Genomic DNA, 25646 nt, shown 5'->3' with positions numbered 1-25646 from the left:
CCGGTCCCAGGTCGACGGGCACGTGCACCTTCCGCCGACCACTGGCGACAACATCGGTGTACTGTGGAGACCTCAAGCCGCACGTGTTGAGCAATTCGGCGGTACGTCCACCCGGCCTCCCGCATGCCCACTATACGCCCTCGCTCAAAGTCCGTCAACTGCACATACGGTTCACGTCCACGCTGTCGCGGCATGCTACCAGTGTTAAAGACTGCGATGGTGCTCCGTATGCCACGGCAAACTGGCTGACACTGACGGCGGCGGTGCACAAATGCTGCGCAGCTAGCGCCATTCGACGGCCAACACCGCGGTTCTTGGTGTGTCCGCTGTGCCGTGCGTGTGATCATTGCTTGTACAGCCCTCTCGCAGTGTCCGGAGCAAGTATGGTGGGTCTGACACACCGGTGTCAATGTGTTCTTTTTTCCATTTCCAGGAGTGTATAACTACCTCTCTGTCCTCATGAAGCAATTAGTGCTATCGACAGGGGATGTCAGATTGATTCCATACTTCTAGGTTTCCATAAGACTTTAGATACCGACCCTCACAAGAGGTTTACAATCAAGCTGCGTGCCTATGGAGTATCAACTGCGACTGCTATCGTGATTTCCCGTCGGAAAGATCACAGTCAGTAGTAATTGATGTAGTGACATCACGTAAAATACAAGTAATATCTGTCGTTTCCCAAGCAATGTGTATAGGCGCCCTGCTTTTCCTGTTCTATACAGTATAAATGAATCAGGAGACAGAGCAGATATCTTAGAGTGTTTGCAGATTATGCCGTCATTTACTGTGAAGTAAAGTCATCAGGGGATCATAATCAATTGCAAAATTATTTAGACACGATATCTGTTTGGTGCGAAAAGTTACAGTTGACCCTAAATAAAAGTGAGATGTCGTCCATATTAATACTAAAAAGAATTCGTTAATTTCCAGTTACAAGATAAATTACACGAATATAAAGGCTGTAAATTCAACTAAATACCTGGGTATTACAGTATGAAGAACCTAAAGTGGATCGATCATACATCGTAGATAATGTTGTGGGGAAAAGCGTACCAAAAGCAGAATGCTTAGAAGACGCAACAAGTCTACTAAAGAGACTGTCTACACCACGTCTGTTCATTCTCTTCTCTTGTATTTCTGTACGCTGTGGGATTCGCATCAGATGGGATTGGCGTAGGATATCGAAAATGTTTAAGGAAGGAAGTCCTTTTTTTTATTATCGCGAAATAGGGGAGAGAAAGCCACGGATATGACATGCGACTTGCGGTGGCAATCGTTAAAACAAAGGTGTTTTTCATAGCGGTGAGCTCACACGAAACGATTTGTTTTCTTTTTTTCCACATGCTGTTTGGGAGAAGAACGGTAGAAAAGTAGCTTGAACGTTGTTCGATGAGCTCTCTGCCAGCCATTTAATTGTAAATTGTGAAGTAATCAGTTGTATGTAGATGTGGATGAAGTCATTGATGGTCTGTGGGAAAATAGGAAGAGAAGAGAATCGAAGAGCTTGCGATATGATAGTATGAAGGGATGTTGTAAATTGGTGGACTTACGAGGGGCGTTTGAAAAGTCCGTGCAAAGTCCGAGAGATGGAGCGACCGGTGCTTATCGAGGTCATGTTTGTTAGTAGCATCTTTGGAAAGAACGCACACCAAGTTTCAGCCATATTGGTCTATTTATTTGTGTTTGGCATTCGTATGAATCAAGGAAGTCGAGTGATTGTCAAAAAAATGGACGAAAAACAATTTCATGTGGTGATTAAACATTAATTTATGAAAGGCAAAACGCCTCAAGAGGCTAAAGAGAAGCTTGATAAACATTATGATGTCTCTGCACCTTCGATTAGCACAGTTTATAATTTACAAAATTGAGTGGCCATATGGGCACAAGTGATGCTGAATATTCTGGACGCCCTGTGGAGGTTACGACTCCAAAATAGCATTGATAAAGTCCATGATATGGTAATGGATGACAGAAGAGTTAAGGTGTGTGAGATTGCTAGTGCTGTGGGCATCTCGAACGAACGGGTACATAATATTTTGCATAAACATTTGGGCATGAGAAAGCTATCCACAAGATGGGTTCCGCGATCGCTCATGCTTGACCAAAAACGGAATCGTGTGAAGTGTTGCAAGGATGGTTTGCAGCTGTTCAGGAAGAATCCGCAGGAGTTAAAGCGTCGTTTCGTCACTGTGGATGAAACATGGATACATTACTACACTCCTGAGACCAAACAACAATCTAAACAGTGGGTTATCAAGGGAGAATCTGCACCAAATAAGGCGAAGACCATTCCTTCGGCCGGAAAGTTTATGGCGACTGTCTTTTGGGGTTTTCAAAGGATAATCCTCATCGGCTATCTGGAAAATGGTAAAACGATTACTGTTGAATATTATTTATTGTTATTGGACCGTTTGAAAACCGAGCTGCAAGAAAAACGCCGGCTACTGTACCGCAAAAAAGTCCTTTCCCATCACGACAATGCACCAGCAGCTGTGGTCGCAAAATTAATGGAAATAGGATTCCAACTCGTTTCGCATCCCCCCTATTCTCCAGACTTGGCTCTTTCGGACTACTATTTGTTCCCCAATTTGAAGAAATGGCTGGCAGGACAAAGATTTTATTCAAACGAGGAGGTGATTGCAGCAACTAGTAGCTATTTTGCAGACTTGGACAATTACTGTTATTCGGAAGCGATCAACAAATTAGAACAGCGTTGAACAAAGTGTATAAGTCTAAAAGGAGACTACGTCGAAAAATAAAAAAGGTTTACCCCCAAATACGAAAGTAGTTTTTATTTTTGCACGGACTTTTCAAACGCCCCTCGTATAAGGAATGGTTTTTTGCAGAATACACGAAAAAAGGAGCATAGGGAAAGTTCTGACAAGAAAAGGGACACGATGATAAAACATGATTTACGGAATCAGGAAATGACTTCCACGGCACTACAGGGAGTTGTGGGGGGTTACTCTGTAGGGTAAGTAGGGATTGGAATACAGCCGACAAATAATTGCGGACGCAGGATGCAAGTGCTACTCTGAGATAAAGCGGTTGGCACAGGAGAGGATTCGTGGCAGGCCGCGTCAAACCAGTCACTAGACTAATGACTCAAAACAACCTGGGTCTTGGGATTCTAGAAAGAGTGGTGTTCAGGTTGTGTTGTACCAATGACGACGTGTTTGACATTAGTTTTCACATTCCATATTCGACTGACCTCCAAGCTCAAATTCTTATATTTCCTTTTCTTCTGAGGTGTATCATTAATGTTCTCATAACACGAGTTTGACATATCGTTTTTTTCTCTGGCTGATGTACAACAGCGTTCGGTTTGAAATCTGCGGTCGTTAAGTCGGTATGTATTTCTTGGTCGTACAGGACAGTGTTACATCCGCTTTGGGTGTTTGACTGTATCGCTTGTTGGTGAGATCGGGTGCTGAGAGAGCTCTGCAGATTGGCCAATGAAGGTAAGAGCACACCTTACTGTGGCACTTGAGGCGTCGATTCATCACCTAGAGAGAAAATTTTTGAGCTGTCAGTACTTCAAAAATTTACAATACTGAATCCAAGAAAGAAAGAAAGAGGGAAAGGGAGAAAGGGAGAGAGGAAGAGAGAGAAATAATACCCACCTGAATTCTTCATTCAGTGTTCTGCGAAATGTTCAGCGGAAAAGTGGATAAATTGCCTATCCTTTGTGAATGCCAATTTACAACGTTAGTAATTCATTGGAACCTAACAATCATACCTAGAAAAAGTGAAAGTTGTCGATATATCTTCTAGCACTACAAGAAACATATTTCTCACAAAGGTTTCAAAATGAACAGCTCATTCCATATGAGCACAGGTAAGATATTGGACTCGCATTCGAGAGCGTGTACGTTCAAATCCTCGTTAGCCCGTCCATCTACATCTACATCTACGTGATTACTATGCTATTCACAATAAACTGCCTGGCAGAGGGTTCAATGAACCACCTTCATGCTGTCTCTCTACCGTTCCACTCTCGAACGGAACGCGGGAAAAACGAGTACTTAAATTTTTCTGTGCGAGCCCTGATTTCGCTTATTTTATCGTGATGATCATTTCTCCCTATATAGATGGGTGCCAACGGAATGTTTTCGCAATCAGAGGAGAAAACTGGTGATTGAAATTTCATGAGAAGATCCCGTCGCAACGAAAAACGCCTTTCTTTTAATGATTGCCACTCCAATTCACGTATCATATCTGTGACACTATCTCCCCCATTTCGCGATTATACAAAACGAGCTGCCCTTCTTTGTCATCCGTCATACGTCAGTCCCACCTGATGCGGATCCAACACCGCGCAGCAGTACTCCAGAATAGGGCGGACAACTGTATTGTAAGCAGTCTCTTTGGTAGACCTGTTGCACCTTCTAAGTGTTCTGCCAATGAATCGCAGTCTTTGGTTTGCTCTACGCACAATATTATCTATGTGATCGTTCCAATGTAGGTTACTTGTAATTGTAAGTGTTTAGTTGAATTTACAGCCCTCAGATTTGTGTGACTTATCGCGTAATCGAAATTTAGCTGATTTTCTTTAGTACTCATGTGAATAACTTCACACTTTTCTTTATTCACGGTCAAAATGGTTCAAATGACTCTGAGCACTATGGGACTTAACTTCTGAGGTCAACAGTCCCCTAGAACTTAGAACTACTTAAACATAACTAACCTAAGGACATCACACACATCCATGCCCGAGGCAGGATTCGAACCTGCGACCGTAGCGGTCGCACGGTTCCAGACTGTAGCGCCTAGAACCGCTCGGCCTCTCCGGCCGGCAAATTCAGGGTCAATTGCCACTTTTCGCACCTTACAGATATCTTATCTAAATCATTTTGCAAGTCGTTTTGATCATCTGATGACTTTACAAGACGGTAAATGACAGCATCATCTGCAGACAATCTAAGACGGCTACTCAGATTGTTTCCTATGTCGTTAATATAGATCAGGAACAATAGAGGGCCTATAACACTTCCATGGGGAACGCCGGATATTACTTCTGTTTCACTCGATGACTTTCCGTCTATTACTACGAACTGTGACCTTTCTGACAGGGAATCACGAACCCAGTCGCACTACTGAGGCGATACTCCGTAGGCACGCAGTTTGGGTAGAAGACGCTTGTGAAGAACGGTGTCAAAGCCTTCCGGAAATCTAAAAATATGGAATCAATGCCTAAATCATTTAAGGCAAATGTCGGTATGGTTTCTTTGAAAATGACAATGCTCGTTGCCTTTCTCATTCTTCGCGCTGCCTGAGCTTCTGCTCCGTCTCTAATGGCGTCATTGCAGTCTAGAGATTAAAGGCTAATATTCCTTCCTTTATTTCCCCCACAATGAGTTTCTGCTTATACCACATTTCATCAAGAAATCCACAGGAGCAAGTGAAGTGTAACTGAAGGTGGAATGAATGTTATGCCTTTCCCCTGCAGAGTCGGACTTCGTGATGTAGCTTAAGAGTGTGTTCCTGGAAGATCGAAAGAGCGCGGAAATCAATCCCGATCGCATCGTGGAATTTTCAGTTTACCTTGAACCTAGATTTCACCTTTCAGTGATTTGAAGATTCGTCAGTAACGACAAGTGATTCGGGTTCCATGATAAGCAGAAGGTTCATTTCCTCGAGTTTTATTACTGGGGTGGGTTCAGGGTACGCCAAGTCGCCGAAGCGGCGTCCAATAGAAAGACCGTTGAGCTACATAAATCATTATTATCGCTTGCAGAAAGAAACCATTCGAAGCATTTAAGAAGCAAAAATTTTGCTGTCACACAAGTTTCTCAGGCTCACGCAGGGTGTAAATAAATTCCCAGTGTGACTTCAGTCAGTTGTAGTTGGGAAGTATCGAAGACAAAGAACAGAAGTTTGTTGTTGTGGAACGTTTAGCTGCTCGAAAAGAATTTTCTCCTTCGTCTTTCAGTGCATATCTGACATTTAATGCATCAAAATGACAAGAGACAAAAGAAGGCGCAATGCGTCATCTGGTATGCAGAAGTGAAATCTCTTATAATGACACTGCTTATTACGACCGGCAAAAACAAGCATGATGGGGTGCTTCAAAAACTTTTAAGAGCCAGCCACGTTAAACTCTTCCATCGACATTGACGTTCCCCTGTTATGTCGGGCGTGGTTGTTTGGTTGATTTGGGGGAGGGGACCAAACAGCAAGGTCATCATCAGTCCTACAGGATTAGGGAAGGACGGGGAAGCAAGTTGGCCATGCCATTTCAAAGGAACTATCCTGGCATTTGCCTGAAGCGGTTTAGGAAAATCATGGGAAACCTAAATATGGATGGGGATTTGAACCATCGTCCCCCTGTGTCTCAAGTAAATTTTAGTAGTTGGACAAAGCTGGTGTCACCCCATTCTGCATTGTTGCCAAATTTATTCATGGTGGTGGATCCAAGATGGAAAAGTCGCACTGTCATCATGGTGAGAAGAGTAGCGGAGCAACCTGTGTACCACTCCATGTTGCATTGTTGCCAAATTTATTCAATATGGCGGGTCCAAGATGGCAGTGATAGATATGGCAATGTCACATTGACATCATGGTGGGAAGTTCAAATTTTGGCAGGAAGATACGTCAATTGGAGAACCTCTACTATCCTAAACCCCTCCCCTCCCCTCCCCACCAATAAAATGCAGGAAGTACAAATTCCATCATGACAATGCAACACACCACAGATACCTCCACGAACCTAAGAAAATGGTGAGAAAAAAGGGCACTTGGGCTACCTCCACTAACCTAAGTCATCCGACCGCCATCTCTTCCTGGGAACTGGTGGGGAATAGGACTCAGCCTGTGCGGGATAGTATGGACATAAATCTTTATTTTCAGTCTTTATTTAAGCAATTTGATGCAGTACTGCTATCAAATGTGTTCACCCCGAGGTCTGGAGTCCAACTGACCAAGTACACAGTACTGCCACCAGAGGGTGCTGTCATCCCTCCCATGACATATTCCAAGACGGCGGTCTGGAGGGGGAAACATGGCGGGTCACACTGCTGCCAACAGCATGTGAAAGTCTCGTCTACAGTTAGAGTTCTTCGAGTGTTATACTGATGTCACATGTCTATCTAAATAAGCGCCAAATCATCCTCTGGGCTGCACACGTGCATGTTTACCATTGCTCAATCGAAACTTTTCTCTACCTGTGGATACTGACGTCACAGGTTGCACTATATAAATCTGTTTCAGAATAAATGGTTCAAATGGCTCTGAGCACTGTGGGACTTAACTGCTGAGGTCATCAGTCACCTAGAACTTAGAACTACTTAAACCTAACTAACCTAAGGACATCACACACATCCATTCCCAAGGCAGGATTCGAACCTGCGGTCGCGCGATTCCAGACTGTAGCGCCTAGAACCACTCAGCCACTCCGGCCGGCGTTTCAGAATAACATCGACTGCTTTCCCCCCTAACGATCCCTAATGGGACATGCGAGACACGTCTAGCCTGCACACACGAAACCTGTGGATACTGACGCCACAGCTCGCGTTATAGAAATCTGTTCCAGAATAACATCAACTGCTTTCTCTCCTTCGCGATCCTAACAGGACCTGTTGACGAAAATAGCCCGATTGCATTCTTCCTGATGGTCCTAACGAGGCATCACATGTTACCCTTCCCAGAAACCGTAATATCATTCTTTCAACATATTACTCAGAAATGGTAAACTTCTCAGTGCTAAAAGCCTTCATCATGTATGTGCGTGCTTGTGAAAACACAGTTAATCATTAAAGCATTCTGTTACTTAGAGAGAGAGAGAGAGAGAGAGAGAGGATGATCGCATCAGGCCCTTCCAGAAATAGTGACATTCGGTAAAAGCTTCTCATTGGCTGTATATTCAAATGAAGCTCTCTCATTGGTCGCCTCAGTCTATATATAAAATCACAACAAACCATCATCCTCAGTCCGCTGCTTTCCACGTTGTTGTGCGTTCCATCGTGTGTGTGTGTATGTGTTTGCTTGTTCTCGTTTCTCCGCAGTACAAAGAGCAACATTTCAGAGTGTAGCGGCAAGAGGCTTAGAGTTCTGGAGATAGGATTACCAAATAAGTAAATAATTTCTATTTTGAGTGTAAATTGTCGTGTGTATGTTAAATTCGCTTTATTAATTCTGCCTTCTTGTTATGGTATAGCTCCAAGATTTTGTCTTGGAGAGTGAGAAGAGACAGGAGGGGGCTGAACCGCAACAGATCTGGAAGTCCAGCCTCCTGTGTTGGGTTCACAGCCAGAATTTCCTTGTGAATATAATTTCTATTGTAATTTGTTCTTATATAGTAGCGATTCAAATTTCCTTATTTCATAATTCCCTTTTTTCCCTCTAGCTCACTTGAAGCAAATGCAAATTGAGCTGGAGGCTGAAAACAATTATTTACTGCAGCAGCAGCAACATTACTTGGAACAGCCTCCAGCTTGTAACTAACCTGTTTCTACGGGTTATTACGTTAAGATTAGGGTCGCCACCGACTCTAAACATACAACTAATCAAAGGTTTCGCCGAGTCAAAATAAATTAATTCGAGCACAGACCAAAAACTCATAAAAATGCATACGTCGTGATATCGCTCACAGCTGATGGGATGTAGTTAAAAGTATTGCCTGTGCACTGCTCACGAGAATCAAACATTTAAAATAAAATAGAAAATGCATGAACAATGTACATAAGATCGGCTCCCAGCAACACACCTGAAAATAAGACTTAATCTAAAGCATTTGTTTTAACATAAAAGGGGAGACTAATCACTGGACCTGTGCGTAAGGAAACGCGTTGGATGTGCTAACGGGAAAGCTACGACGTGAGTGACTTAGGTGCAAAAACGTAACCTCGGAATACAGGAGAAAATTGTGGATAAAATCATTTATTCCTAAGATATGGATGTGAGGCATGTACACAATTCCTGATAACATTAATTCCTAAAACATTAAAAATGCAAGGATACATTCACCGTTATAACCTACACCTAAAATCATTGGTGTGAATCATTCATACAACTGCTGTTGCCTGATAACTGATCGCAATAACTCGTGAAACGGAACACGTTTCGCAGTCCACCCGCGTGCGCACGTGGTTTGTGGAGACGCAATTTCTAAGTATCGTGGCCAAGTTGCAACAATATCACATCACACAATCATGAACAGTTAACATTCTTTAAAACAAACATGAGATCGGACAGTTAGTGATGACGGTAGTCCACCAAACTCTAATGTTCAACCACGTGGTTGGCTCCCCACGGACGAAAGATACATAAAGCAAGAAAAATTTACGAGCAAGAAAAACTATTGATAGGCACAGCTAAAGGCAAACAGACATTCATACAGAAGCGAGTGCTCACTTCTTATCGACACCTCTGTGTGGCGCCCTTCCGGTGGATCCAAGTCTGCTATAGAAATTTACTAAAAGAAAAATCTCCCAAAGTTTTGCATTCCTTGCTGCGACAAGGCAAAGCAATCTTTCAGAGTTGAAAAGCGAGACCAAAAGCTAACAGCTCTCCCCTCGCCAAGTAACAGCGCGCCACGCGGTCAGTCTAACTCACCCTTCTTCGCCTGGAGCACAGCTGTGGGCGCTTCCCGTACCGGCGGCAGACTGCTCCCTTTTTCTTCTCCAGCCTCTTCCACGCTCCTCGTGGCCCGGAAAACCCAAAGATGCCATTTCCGCCACCAACCTAACGCAGGTGGATTTCTCACAAGTAGCGAAAACCTCTTTGCCTTCTTGACCACTACGAGAGTTGGTTGTTTTGTACAACTGCTGCTGAATCTGTATGACTATCGCAGACTTTCTGCAGCAGACTACGTCACCGTCTAGCAACGTGACACACAACCATATTCATTCAATCACACCACTATGAGTGTTATGACAAAAGAAAAACAAGGAAAAGAAACAGAAATGCTAGTGAAAATGGGCTACCGGACTAATGAAATGTGGCTACAGGACCCTTTCAAGCTGTGGATAACCGACAACAACACTCACGTAAGTATAGGAAAAAATATCCATGTGTAATCTTTATGTTTAACTTGACATTCAAAATAAATAAAATTATGTCTCGTGCCTGTTACAGGAATAACTCTAGAGACTTCGATTTGTTCCACAGGCAGCTGGAGGCTATTCAGCAGATCGAGGAACAGCCTCTAACAAATAATGAGATGCCCAAGCAGCATACTTGTAAATAAAAAAAAGATTACGTGCCTCTAGTAGCAGTGGTAGTAGCATAGGAAGTTTTCTTCTGTAACAAATCGGTTTATATATCTTGTTTGTTGTTGTTGTAGGTGAGACAGATGAGGACAGCAAAAGGCGCTCTGATCTGGCTCTACTAGATGATGATTATGATGACTTTTTTGAGGGTGCGGTGGAGTCGCCCGATCAAGTGTTAATGCCCTGGAGCCAGAGCGAAAAAGGTAATTACTCACTCTGCTTATAACCATGTGATCGTCAGAGTTCTTTCTTTCACTGTGCCAGCAGCGGTAAGCAATGTGCTTAACTATTATTTAATTTATGTCTTCTACTTCTTCTACAGCGATTGTGTCTCAGCAACCTCAACATGGTGTGGCACGCATACCAGTGGCGGCTAAACCGTCTTCCTGAACAAAGCGGCGGCCAGTAAGGCATGCCTCGCCTATAAGGGCACCGCTACTCACTACGCGCCGGCCGCTGTGGCCGAGCGGTTCTAGGCGCTTCAGTCCGGAACCGCACGAGATTGCTACGGTCGCAGGTTCGAATCTTGCCTCGGGCATGGATGTTTGTGATGTCCTTAGGTTAGTTAGGTTTAAGTAGTTCTAAATCTGGGGGACTGATGACCTCCGATGTTAAGTCCCATAGTGCTCAGAGCCATTTGAACCATTTGAACTCGCTGCGCAGGAAACCGCCGCGGACCCGGCACCGCCTCTCTGGCGTTTTTGGGCTGAGCAACGAACCACCACCGCTCAAGTTACCAGGTCGGATCTACAACAGAATCGGGAGCCATCACCGCAGCCTGGCTGTTCCCGTCATACTGACCCAGTAACACCGCAACATCCTTCTCCATCATCATCATCGTTTGAGCGTTGTCGCAAGGCACGTGCACCTCGCCGCATACTGACTTGCCCCTCCCCAACACCATCATTAACAGGGTGGACTCAAAATAGTATTAATACTAATACAGATGATCCTGTGGCCAGTGATAGTTCTCTCTCCTGTCCTTTTAGTGAAGGACATCAGGTCAGTGATACCACACTGCAGTGAGAATACTTGGTGATTGCAGACGCTTTTGAGGAGCAAATCTCGTCCACGAGGATAAAGAACCCCGTAGGAGGGTACTGAGACCCTGTTGGATTTCTAAGGGCGTGCCTTCCTGTCGTGGAAACGGAGCTCCTCAAGGTAGTCAATGATCCATGGTATCCCACCATTAAATGCAGTGTGGTGCTTTGCATTGCGTTTCAGTTTGGAACCGCGCGACTGCTACGGTCGCAGGTTCGAATCCTGCCTCGGGCATGTATGTGTGTGATGTCCTTAGGTTAGTTTGGTTTAAGTAGTTCTAAGTTCTAGGGGACTGATGACCTCAGATGTTAAGTCCCATAGCGCTCAGAGAGAGCCCTCCCCCCCCCCCCTCTCAACAATGTTGAGTCTGGTGTTGAAGAGATAACTCTTAATTATCTTTGGAGGGAAAAGGGCATGATAACACGGAGCATATCAATCACTGAATTGAGAGTTGGCAATACTCTCTTAGGATGTAAAGGTTGGCTACAGCGCGCATACACAAGCTCTGGAATCTAAGATATTGTTGCAGCGCACGGATTAACTAGTGGCAGTTTGGAAGCCAGTGTAGGAGCCCGCCTGCTGTGGTGCGTACGTGTGTTGGGCGAGGTGTCGTCGCCGAGCTGCCGTACTGCCGTGTCCGCCAGCAGCGACACAGGATTTAGTATTTAGTTGATATTTTTTATAATTTGCAGCGCGCTTATTAATTTCAAGAAAAGGGTTTTTGTATGTGCGTAGCAGCAGACGGTAATTTTGATAATGATAGGAGTTGAATTCTTAAGGGGAAACCATTGTTAGATTAAGTATTGATTTTTGTCATTGATTTCTTTTGTAACTGTCAGGGAATTGTTTCACTATGTATTCAATTGAGAAGTATTTCAGTCTGTCTCAAGAGTTTGATTAATTTGTAATATTGCTTTAATGCCACTGGAGGCAGACTTACAAACGAAGCGATTGTTCAAAGAGCTTCTAGCGTTTTGTTAATTGAATGAGAAAGAATCGCTTTCAGAATATAGTTTTTTGTTTGGGTTATCATTTATCGAGTTTAGATTTGACCAAACACTTTCTCTTGAATTATATGTAGTTGTAGTAAGCAGCAGCAGCCGCAGCAACAGCAGGAGCCGCCATACAGAACATGCATTGCACTCAGCATGAATAATGTTTTTTTTATGTATTTGATAAATAATGGACTGCAGCAGATCAAGCAGTGGCAGCAGAAAGACCAAGTAAGTTATTTGTTGCGCACAGGACCAATAAAAGAAATAAAGTTTTGGCGATCTCTGTAATAGTAAAGTTAACAAGAGTACAAGCACGAGATTTTCAGTAGAAAACACGAGATAAGAAGAAAGAACTCGCAACTTTCAGAATCGTTTCATAAATCCACCTTGAGTGCTATATTGGCACAGTTAGCTGAGATGGAAGTCAGAGGGTCAGCTAAAGCATCAGCCAAATACCACACCTGGACATCCATACACATGTCTGAGATCCGGTAAATGGAGGGTCTAGCTATATCGAGCTCCCTGAAGATATAGCTAATAAGCAGGCATGCATCGTATTAAACGTATTTGCTTGAGGTGCCTCGATTATTTCTCCTCAGACAAGTTATTAATGGCGCATGTAGTAGACTGTGCTTCCAAGGATCCCGTACATGTTATTATGACTACTCAGGACAGCAAATTCATAAAGTTCAAGAATGCTCACCACCAGGAGCGATGCCTGTTTGTAGTGTACACCAGCTTTGAATGCCTCCTTGCTCCTGTGATCTGCTGTGAAGGTGGCCCAAAAGCCTCACATACCGAAAAACACATGCCATATGTGGCAGCGTACCATATTGTATCGCAATATGATTCCAGTCTTAATCACTACAAATCTTATATCGGGGATAAACCTGCGATTTGGCTGTTCACAGAGCTCGAAAAATTTTCAAGGGAGGTTGATAAGCTTTACAGCAACAACGTGCCCATGACCAAATTGAACGAGAATGAAGAGTTGTGTATTAACGCGGTTGATTGTCATATTTGCCGGCTGCCGTTAGAGAGAAAAGCGGAAACACCTTGTAGGGATCACTGCCATCTTACGGGGAAGTTCCGTGGCGAAGCTCACAACGCGTGCAATTTGAAGTACCAGCTAGCAAGGCAAATACCCGTTTTCTTTCATAATTTAAGCGGGTATGACGCTCACTTTCTAGTTGAGCACTTGGCTGATTTCGGCTTGGAGAACAATCAGGTCAGTGTCCTACTTGAGAGCGTCGAGAAATACATTTCATTCTCCAAACGAATGACGTCAAGAATTACACTCTGCTTCCTTGATACGCTACGTTTCATGCAGGCGCCACTCCAGAAACTCGTTGAAACTCGAGCTGCATTTCTTGATGAGGAAAAGTTTCAACTTGTGACTAGGAAGGGGGTTTCCCATATGGATAGTATGGCGAAACTCAACGAAATTAGGCTACCCGATATAACTGCATTCTCCAGCAACTTTACAGGCAATGCCGTAATGGATGCAGAGTATGAGCATGCCATGAATGTCTGGGCGGGAATTCAGTATTTCAACTTTAGGAGAGTATGCACGGCGTTACATGGACACAGACATACGATTGCTTGCGGACGTATTGAAAAATTCCAGAGTCTATGCATGGCCAAATATTCTCTGGATCCCGCCGATTGTTACATGGCACCTCGGTGGTATTGGTACGCAATACTCAAGAAAATGAAGTGCAGCCTTGAATTATTAACTGATGCTGACATGCTTCTTTTCTTTGAGCGAGGGATCCATGGGGACATTAACAATGTGTCCAAAGGCATGCAAAGGTAAATAACCCATGGATGAGTGACAGTTTCAACGCATCCCTTGGTTCGAGTTACATAATGTTCCTGGATGTAAATAAGTTATACAGGCATGCCATGCAGCAATCACTGCGTATTGGTGAGTTTCGATGGGGGCCCGAAGACGAATGCTAGGGATTAGGTGGAAAACTCATGTGGGGTACGGCAGCTGATTCTGATGTAGGGTATGTAGTGGAGGCAGAACTGACATACCCTATTAGCTTGCATGATGCGCATACCGATTTGCTGCTGTGTCCAGAGCAATAAAGACCCACCTTAAGCAGTTAGGTGGTGGGTCGCAAAATCAGGGCGGCAAGTGAAAAAAAAGAGCAACTATTTCCATGAGAAGGCTCCATGTCAAAACTGATGACAACGCTGGGGGTTAAGCAGAAATACATTATTCACTATCATAACCTCCAGCAGTGTCTCAGCTTGGTTGTGGGATGGTCAGACTCACCCAGGCTATCTCCTTGAAGCAGTCCCCCTGGTTGAAGGAGTATATTGATCTGAATACGAGACAGAGAGCTTTCATGGTGTGTGACTTTGAGGAGTATTTTTATAAATTAATGAATAATTCAGTTTTCGGTAAAACAATGGAGAATTTGAGGGAACAAAGTGAAATTTTTATTAGAACCAAATGGGACGTGCGTTATGGTGTATGAAAATGCATCGCCAGACCCAGTTTTAACCGGGTCACCATATTCAATAAGAACGTTGCTGTGGAGATGTCAAAGACTGCAGTAGAGTTTACGAAACCTATTTATGTGGAGATGTGCAAACTAGACCTGTCCAAACTCCACATGTACTTCTTTCATTATGAGTTTGTGAAAACTAATTTCGCAGATCCTAAATTACTTTATGTGGATACATATAGCCTCATCTATTTGGTGAAGAACTGCAATCCATATGAAGTAATGAGGTGCCACAGTAATGAATTCAACACATCCTCATACACAGTCGATAATCCTTATGGTATTATTCCACAGAACTAGAAGATTATTGGTTTTATGAAGGACGAGGCGAATGGATTGCCAATTGTGGAGTTTCTAGGTCTACACTCAAATCGCACACTGGAAGGTCCACCCAAAGGTGGGCTAAGGGTGTGCACCATATGGAATCGAGAGCCGTCTCTATCAAAGACTATTTGCAGTGATTGTGCAGTGGTGTTCACAGCGCTGCACTGCAGCCACCACATATGGTACAGCAGACCAGTATTCGATCAATTGAACACGAGGTGTACACTGTGCTGCAGTCTAAAATCGGTCTGTCGCCTCATAAAGATGAAAGGGTCATTTGTGATGATGGGACTGAAACTCTCCCATACTGACACTACTCGCATGTAGTGAGAGAAGAGGTGGGGGGCCCTGACTGAGAGAGAGAGAGAGAGAGAGAGAGAGAGAGAGAGAGAGAGATAGTATGAGCCTTTTACCATAGTGTAAGTAATTATGTGCCTGTGTGTTTGTGGTGTATATATTTTTGTGTACTATGTACACATGTATATACATACAGAGAGAATGTGTGGAGTGGAAAAGAAAGGATAAAAAGTAAAAGAACAAAATTTGTATATATATATGCACACTATGTGTGTGAAAGAAAGAAAAAGCATCAACAAAAAAATAAAAAAAGCAAAAATAGAAAAAAATTTATTCCATGATATATTTGTTGAAACGCAACATATGTGTAGCCTGTAAATACATACATATATCTACGCACCATGTACGTCTTGTAAATAGAACAGCTTTTAAGTTTTTCACCTGCTGCATGCCATCCAGGTCAGAATAGTCTTTAAATGTATATATACATATATAGCTCACAGTCCATTAGAATTGTTATGTAAAAACCTTTGCTATTGGGGACTGCTGAAATTAGCTTCTAAGCGTGCACAGTCCATCAAAATTATTGAAAAAGCTATGCTACTGGGGCTGTTGAATGTAGTTGTAGTGAAGAAAGTATCTCTGCATCAGTTTGCAGCTTACATTTATAAAAAGAAAAATTCCTACCAGTGTTACTGTTGTAGCTTCTAAGTTAAAAGTATTTCTCCATTGAAATAACAGAATTTAATTGATGCCTCAAGAATACTATATTGTACCTCAAATACTACACTGTATCTCAAGAATTATATTGTACCTCAAGAACTATATTGTTTTTGTGTGAACAGAATAAACCAAGAAAAAAATTATACCTCAAGGACTATATTGTATTTGTGTGAACTGCACAAACCAAGAAAAAAATTAGTCACCATACATCTTTCTTGTTGTTGTTATTTACAAAAAAATCATGTCCCGTATTGCATTATGTATGCATATGTATACAAAGGCTGTGCATGTCTCAAATGACTTTATTTTTGCTGAAGATGAGTGCTAGTAAGGAGGTGAAGTTTAAGATGGAAGATTACAAAATATATAGAATGGTTGCATGGAATTACACCTATCGTGCAGCACAAATTGGGTTATGGAAGCAGGAGGCACGTGACCATGTCTGCTTCCAAAGATATATAGCAGACATGTCTAAAAAGACATGTCTCCTGTGCTTGAAGAAAACGACAGACATAGCATGTGGTTAAAACTGTTCACTGTCAAAGTGGGAACAGGGTTGGAAAAAAAAACAGAGGTTGTGAGGTAAAAGTTCATTTATTTCTTATCCAACTTAAAAGTAATTTTACATTTTCATAAGCAGACACAGCAACACTATTTTCACACATCCTTGACGCATCCATGAGATTTTCTCCTTCACGTAGATGATGGTATCCGTGTGATCAAATAATTTAAGCACAGTCACCATATCTTACCATATCTTTATAAGGTATGACGGGATCATCCCAGTGAATTCCATGATAGAAATGTGTTAACCACTTTACATTCTTCCGCGTCTTAGCACACTTCACATATTTGAAAGACCTCAGTGATGCAATGTTTGCTGAGAATGTCCCTATTATTCCCGAATATTGTGTGTGTGCACTACGAATACAACATCTTTAAATATGAACTGTCTATGCTCACCACCATAGAAACACTGAGCGTCTGCAATGATGTTCAAGCCTTGAGACTCCATTGTGAAATGCTCTAGGAATGGTGCAGCACCCGTTCATTTATACAGCTCATTGCACAACACCAGATAGTGGGCAGTAGTTGATAACACGGTTATGTAGAACTAGAGCATACGCATCAGTGTGCTCTGGGAAATTTGATGAAGATTCATATTCAATTTGCGCATTTATAGGTCCAGACTTAATTATCTCGTTCTGTTTCGAGCAGTCTATTACGATGATCAGTGAAAGCCCTTTGAACGTCCGTGGACTGGGTAGACACCCTCCTCCCTCTACTTCAGCAATTTCGTAGTAAGAAACACGAAACCTTGCATACGTGTCATATACAGGGTTATTACAAATGATTGAAGCGATTTCACAGCTCTGCAATAACTTTATTATTTGAGATATTTTCACAATGCTTTGCACACACATACAAAAACTCAAAAAGTTTTTTTAGGCATTCACAAATGTTCGATACGTTCCCCTTTAGTGATTCGGCAGACATCAAGCCAATAATCAAGTTCCTCCCACACCCGGCCCAGCATGTCCCCATCAATGAGTTCGAAGGCATCGTTGATGCGAGCTCGCAGTTCTGGCACGTTTCTTGGTAGAGGAGGTTTAAACACTGAATCTTTCACATAACCCCACAGAAAGAAATCGCATGGGGTTGGGTCGGGAGAGCGTGGAGGCCATGGCATGAATTGCTGATCATGATCTCCACAAAGACCGATCCATCGGTTTTCCAATCTCCTGTTTAAGAAATGCCGAACATCATGATGGAAGTGCGGTGGAGCACCATCCTGTTGAAAGATGAAGTCGGCGCTGTCGGTCTCCAGTTGTGGCATGAGCCAATTTTCCGCGGGCTACGCGCGAAACTTGCCCGCAAGCGTTCAACCGTTTCTTCGCTCACTGCAGGCTGACCCGTTGATTTCCCGTTACAGAGGCATCCAGAAGCTTTAAACTGCGCATACCATCGCCGAATGGAGTTAGCAGTTGGTGGATCTTTGTTGAACTTCGTCCTGAAGTGTCGTTGCACTGTTATGACTGACTGATGTGAGCGCATTTCAAGCACGACATACTCTTTCTCGGCTCCTTTCACCATTTTGTCTCACTGCGCTCTCGAGCGCTCTGACGGCAGAAACCTGAAGTTCGGCTTCAGCCGAACAAAACTTTATGAGTTTTTCTACGTATCTGTTCTGTGTCGTGACCATATGTCAATGAATGGAGCTACAGTGGATTTATGAAATCACTTCAATCGTTTGTAATAGCCCTGTACTAGACTGTATACATTTTCATTCCACTGCAGGTGTAAATAGTCATGTGGGTAGAATTCTGAATTCAGGTAGACTTTGGCACCAGTTAACTTGCAGTTGTGGAACATGGTGGAATCAATTGCTATGTCAGTCTGAAACGCAAGTATGATGTATCTAGATGTCTCTAGCTGCGAGGAGGTTTTAATAGCCCATGTTTGCTCACTGTCGATAACGCTGGCTACTCGAAAACCTCCCACGAGCGAAATGTCAGTGACAGAAAAGTACCAGAATTCAGGACTTTTAAAAGCTTCAAACGCTCCTCGTCTGATACACTCATGTGAGGCATTTTCAATATTATCTTGCTGATTGTGATCACATTCTCTTCTTGAGCTCCTTGGATGTATGAGGTATTATCCGTCACACTCCGTAACAGAATGAGTTCTTGTTTAGCGTTCATAATAATCTGTCTTATTTCCTCGAAGTAGCCCATAAGCATTTTTAGAGGTATGCATGCAGCAAATCGTTTGTACTCTGCAACTTTTCTATCCTCTGGGTCGCCTATGGACCATCCTGCATTATCAAAACTAAGCAAATCTGCGAGTGATGCAGAGATGTATGTTTTAAGGGCTGGTGCTATGCCGACACTGCGTGTATGGACGATCTCAGACCGATTGAGTTCATAGCATATCTCTTGGAACAGGAATGCTAAAGCGTTACGTGTAAGCTTGGATCCCACTGTATCACTGCCGCCGGTTTTCTTGAATAATGTGAAACTCTTGCATGGACACGACAGTGCGTCTTGGTGGTGGATGACAATCCTAATTTCATCGTTCTTGTTAAATGTGGTTGAAGCGTAAAGTTTAAGAGAGAAGTATTCCTGAAGTATAATACTCTCATCATACTCTACTGGACTGGTTATATTGAGTGAGTATGTCACTGCGAGGTTTCAAGCCAACTGATTTAAGAAACAGGTAGTTCGCAAATGTTATCACTTTGCTGTTCGGTAGCGAAGTGACATGCTGTGGATTGCGTGCACTGTTTTATACCGTACGCCCATCCTACCCTAGATGTAATCGTACAGTGATTTCCTCACCATGAAAGTCAAATAGTTGATTATTCTCTTCCTCAATACGGCGCTCCAAATAGTCCAATGTCTGAGTTGTCGCTGGAAGGTATATTGTATTGGCAGGGGTCTCAACAATCTTACACCCCGTTGCAACTGGGGGGAAGATTTCGTAAATAGTATGAATGAGACTGTCGTTGAGATAGTTCGTTGCAATGTTACACTCGACTCGGATTGTGCTAACAGGAAGTAAGTCCACAATCTGATATGATTTGTAAAATTTATTTGGATCCTTCTTCAAACCTGTCCTTTTGCGAAACCTAGTAGGCGCCCTATTGCCTTTCTGGCTAAAGACAATCGTTCCAATTACAGTCCTTATTTCAGTTTTAAGTGTATTGATGTTTGCACGTAGCCCAATACCTTTTCCAGACTAAGGCTTCGTTTAAATCATCGTATGCACTCCTATATCCACAATATCTTTTTCACCATTAATACCCAGATCCAGTTCGTTGTTAGTCTCAGTGATGCTGTTGTACGTCTCCAGTGCAATCAATGCAATATTCTATTCGCTAATGCTCAAATCAATTGACAGGAAGTAATTTGCACGCTGATCGTTCTTTTAACATCAAAGTGTACGACACTGCGTCTGAACCTCAACTGATGAATGAATGTTTAAAGCTCCTCCTTGTATAAGATGCTTCTTGTAAACGTCAATAGAAGCATCATGCATGGATGTCAAGTCCTGATAGCGCCAATAATTGTAGAACACACGTCTTCTGTGAGTGAAGTATCGCTTTAACTCTTCTGGCGGTTGCAGGTCACCAAATGAGTCGAAATAGTAGATGGCATCCTCATTTTTCATATAAATGTTGCCACCGGTAACATCTAAATTCACAGTACCACATTCACCAGTTGTTCACACAGTTTTCGGTAAGGTATCCCGCATACACATCTTGGAATGTTGAATTTCTTTCTAACAATCTTAAGAGGATCAGTATTTGTGAGTGCCTTACCTGGTAGGACCGCTAATGGGCTATTTTTTATTTATGAAGAGACCAAGCCCTTTCCTTTACAGTTTCAAATATAGTCCTTTTCCAATGGCTGCGGCTTCCATCATGCGGTTAAGTCTCCTTGATTCTTCGGACTGCACTTGGGAGTTCTGCGCGTTCTTGACTGTTCGAGCAATAGTTGCAGGACCACCAGCGAGGGACCTTACGGCGGTGAGCGCGGAGAGGGCAGGAATGAGGAATGGAAGAAAACCACCAGACGTCTGGGGTATTGGTAGAACTCTATTTGCTTTAACCGATCCTCTTCTTCTTCCCGCACCCTTCTGCTGCAGAGCGTCTTTACCTGCATACGTCGCTGTCAGGATATAGTTCTTCAAACATCTTTGCTTCCCAGTCATCATCTTCTTCTTCTTCTTCTTCTTGTTAAGTGCACAGCGTGCAGCGCTTATAACTCGCTTGAAATTCATCACACCTACACTCAACTTAATTTTTTCACGCTTAGTTTTATCAGCTGCAAATGCTGGAATGCGTTGACCTATAGCAGTATCCTTTCTTCTGCGTATCGCGTTAGTCTTATCAGCTAAAATCCTATCTGCCATATGACAACTTGGGAGATCTTTATTTGCAGCATATGCAGTGTCGTGTTCCATACATGCTTCATCGAGCATATTAAGCCCCTTATCACCTCGTTATAAGCTCGTTTGAAGCATTGTTTCAAGTCCACAGTAGTTATATCTCGGAATGTGTTATTCCACTGGCAGTTTGTCTAGAATACCACCACCTCCTCTAATGCGTCTCGTAGCACACATGTTATGCTAATACAGTGGTTGTGGACTGTGCACCCTGTTATATAGCAAATCGTTAGCATCAATCCAACTATTTTGTGTTGTAAGGAAACCAAGCCATTTGATTAGCGCTCTATTTCCCCAACGTTTTTGACTCTCTCCACGAGAAACACATCGGGTTCTGAGTTTTTCTGCAACTCCTCGGTGTAGAAGCAACCTGCAATTTCTTCACTTTTACTATCCTTCAATATACAGGTTGTTACAAAAAGGTACGGCCAAACTTTCAGGAAACATTCCTCACACACAAAGAAAGAAAATATGTTATGTGGACATGTGTCCGGAAACGCTTACTTTCCATGTTAGAGCTCATTTTATTACTTCTCTTCAAATCACATTAATCATGGAATGGAAACACACAGCAACAGAACGTACCAGCGTGACTTCAAACACTTTGTTACAGCAAATGTTCAAAATGTCCTCCGTTAGCGAGGATACATGCATCCATCCTCCGTCGCATGGAATCCCTGATGCGCTGATGCAGCCCTGGAGAATGGCGTATTGTATCACAGCCGTCCACAATACGAGCACGAAGAGTCTCTACATTTGGTATCGGGGTTGCGTAGACAAGAGCTTTCAAATGCCCCCATAAATGAAAGTCAAGAGGGTTGAGGTTAGGAGAGCGTGGAGGCCATGGAATTGGTCCGCCTCTACCAATCCATCGGTCACCGAATCTGTTGTTGAGAAGCGTACGAACACTTCGACTGAAATGTGCATGAGCTCCATCAAACATGAACCACATGTTTTGTCGTACTTGTAAAGGCACATGTTCTAGCAGCACAGGTAGAGTATCCCGTATCAAATCATGGCGGTGAATCAAGGAAGTACAGTACATAATGACGAAACTAAAATGAGCTCTAACATGGAAATTAAGCGTTTCCGAACACATGTCCACATAACATCTTTTCTTTATTTGTGTGTGAGGAATGTTTCCTGAAAGTTTGGCCGTACCTTTTTGTAACACTCTGTATAAGCTCTGGGATTCGTTCTTTGCAATTCTGGAACTGTAAATATCTCTGTTGATCAGTTTGGCAGGTATGATTGCTCAAATGCTGTCTTGTGTTTTGAGATACGTACCAAATCACCTACATTGAATATCTGTTTGCGTGGATCCAGCATTTTAATTCGATAGTGCGCCGTATCCATCGGTTTATTACCAGGAACATCCCTTGGCATCACTTTTATTGTGGCATGTTTAGATCGAGTATGCGGAGCAATTATTTCAGGGAGTATATTCGTCGATTTGTATGAGTCGCAAAGACTAAACCACATCCACATTTGGCCCATTATTGTTCTGTTCAGATATTCCACAATACTTGCCATCAGGTGAGTGAATGTTGAGTTGTGATGTAGATTCCATACCGCTGCATCATAGTCTTGAAATTCCTATCGTAAAACTCTCCACCGTGATCGGTTTGGAGGTTGTCTGGGCATCGATTCGTCCCCGTCTGCAACAAACGCTCAAACACGTCCATAACATTTCACCCCGTTTTTATTTTAACAGGTAATGCTCAGGCAATTTTGGAGTATGTACCAATAACCACTAAAATGTATTTGACTCCATTATTCTCATGTGAATATTTCCTCATGTCTAAAAGATCAGTCTACCATAATTCATCCAAACCTTTAATCATAACATACCTACAGGGTATGTTTAGCATGCAGTTTCGTGCAGTTCTCGAACTACTCGAATGAACTGTATTACCTGCAGCAGCTGATGCTGATGCTGATGGATCTACATCTACATTCATACTCTGCAAATCACATTTAAGTGCCTGGCAGAGGGCTCATCGAACCGTCTTCACAATTCTCTATTATTCCAATCTCGTATACTGCGCGGAAAGAACGGACACCTGTGTCTTTCCGTACGAGATCTGAATTCCCTTCCTGTCTTACGGTGATCGTTTCTCCTTACGTAGGTCGGTGTCAACAAAACATTTTCGCATTTGGAGGCAAAAGTTGGTGATTGAAATTTCATGAAAAGATTTCGCCGTAACGAAAAACGCCTTTGTTTTGATTATGTCCACCCCAAATCCTGTGACACTCTGTCCCCTATCTCGCGGTAAGACAAAACGTTGTGCCCTTCTTTGAACTTTTTCGATGTACTCCGTCAATCCTATCTGGTAAGGGTTCCATGCCTCCTTAGTATATCCGTAACATTGTCTAAGTATCCTGCCAATAAAACGCAGTCTTTGGTTAGCCTTCCCCACAACATTTTCTATGTGTTCCTTTCAATTTAAGTTGTTCGTAATTGTAATTCGTAGGTATTTAGTGGAATTTACGGCATTTAGATTTGACTTATTTATCTTGTAACCAAAGTTTAACGGATTCCTTTAGCACTCATGTGAATGACCTCACACTTCTCGTTATTTAGAGTCAACTGCCAATTTTCGCACTATAAATATATCTTTTCTAAATAGTTTTGGAATTTGTTTTGGTCTTCTGATGACTTTATTAGTCAATAAACGACACCGTCATCTGCTAACAATCTAAGACGTAAGCTCAGGTTGTCTCCCAAATCGTTAAATAGATAAGGAACGGCAAAGGGCTTATAACACTACCTTGGAGAACACTAGATATCACTTCTGTTTTTCTCGATGACGTTCCGTCAGTTAATTAGAACTGTGACCTCTCTGACAGGAAATCACGAATCCAGTCACATAACTGAGACGATATTCCGTAAGTACGCAGTTTCACTGCAAGCCGCTTGTGTGGTACAGTGTCAAAAGTCTTCCAGAAATCCAGAAATAAGGAATCAATCTGAAATCCCATGTCAATAGTACTCAACACGTCATCCGAGTAAAGAGCTAGCTGTGTTTCACGAGAACGATGTTTTCTAAATCCATGTTGACTGTGTGTCAATAGACCGTTTTCTTCGAAGTAATTCACAATGTTCGAACACAATATATGTTCCAAAATCATGCTGCATATCGACGTTGGTGATATGGACCTGTGGATTACTCCTACTACCTATCTTCAATATTATTGTGACCTGTGTAACTTTCCAGTCTTTGGGGAACGGATCTTTCAGACCCTCCACTCGGCTCTGTACCAGAGGTCCGCAATCGGTCCTGTCGACTATGCTGCAAATGGTCAGCTCTGCTTTCATCTCGCAAGCAAGACTGGCAGCCTTTACCACTTCTGTTAGTCCCTCAAAACCAGAGAGAATCTCTTCTGATCCACACACATGATGTAGTCGATCTATTAGTTCGTTTGGGTCGTCATAATATATATACTGCGGGATTCGATTGTTCACTGCTTTATGCTCAAAGTCAATACCATCACTGCGGCTTTTGCTGTTTTCGTCATCAAATATTGGTTTTATAATGGTTTTATATTTCTTGTTGCTCTGGCTTTTTGCTTTCTTATGTACATCAGTCAAATGTACTATTTCACGTTACATTTCCCTATCATTAACCGAATACTTTGTGGGTGTTTTCGTGGGTGTTAGGAAAATAATATTAATTAAACCAGGTATTCTCTCAAACTGGCCTGTCACCAATCTGTATTGTGTCATCAGTTACATTTACAGGTTGTACGGTCTTCCCCTTCTGACGCCAGATGTTCTATCTATCTGGCCAGGAGCGTGACGAACAATGTATTCGTCAATGACAATACCATCGTTATCGTGTGGTTTTGTTTTTGCTGAGAGCTGCCTGAGAGATTCAGTAACCGGCTTAAAGGTCTCTTTTAGTGTTTGTTGTCGATCCAGATACCCTAACCTTAGCAATCCTAATTTCTCTCGAACTGCTTTCCTCAGCTCAACGACTTTCTGGTTCATTGACATCTCGATGTATACTAATCAGATGTTACTGCAGCGTTAGGCTTTATACATCATCTCTTTTTCCTCTTATTATGTGCCTGCTTCCCCTTGTCAATAACAAGGGTCTCTACGTCTGTTTTCCCCTCATTAATCTCAACCTTTTCAGTTAAGTCGGTTGCTACCTTACCGATTTCATTAACTAACTCATTTAACGATCACTCTCAGAAGAATCCGGTAACTCGTCTCTAGCTCACTGCGAGTACCTCGAATTTTATGCACGATAATCTGAATTTTCGCATCCATGCACAAACGAATGTTCTATGTACACCCATTCTCTCGGGTTTAGAGCAAGACTTGCGAGCGAACTTGTCCGTGATGGAGCGTGTACTGATGTACTCACCTCTCTTAGCGGGCTATATATACAGAAACTCTTAGAAGTTTCACCTGCACTACCATCATTCAGTTTTCTTCTTTTATGAATAACAAGAAACCCATTTTGTGAACGACTCCAGCAACAGGCACATATCTTTTCAAAAACATGGAACGACATGTCAGTTCCTACATGTACTTGGTAAAAGTGTTTGAAGGCTATGATGAGGTTAGCATTATCCCTAAC

This window comes from Schistocerca cancellata, chromosome 8 (genome assembly GCF_023864275.1).
Source record: "Schistocerca cancellata isolate TAMUIC-IGC-003103 chromosome 8, iqSchCanc2.1, whole genome shotgun sequence".
Taxonomy (NCBI): Eukaryota; Metazoa; Arthropoda; class Insecta; order Orthoptera; family Acrididae; genus Schistocerca; species Schistocerca cancellata.
The sequence above is the reverse complement of the archived record's forward strand: the minus strand, read 5'-3'. Positions refer to the sequence as shown.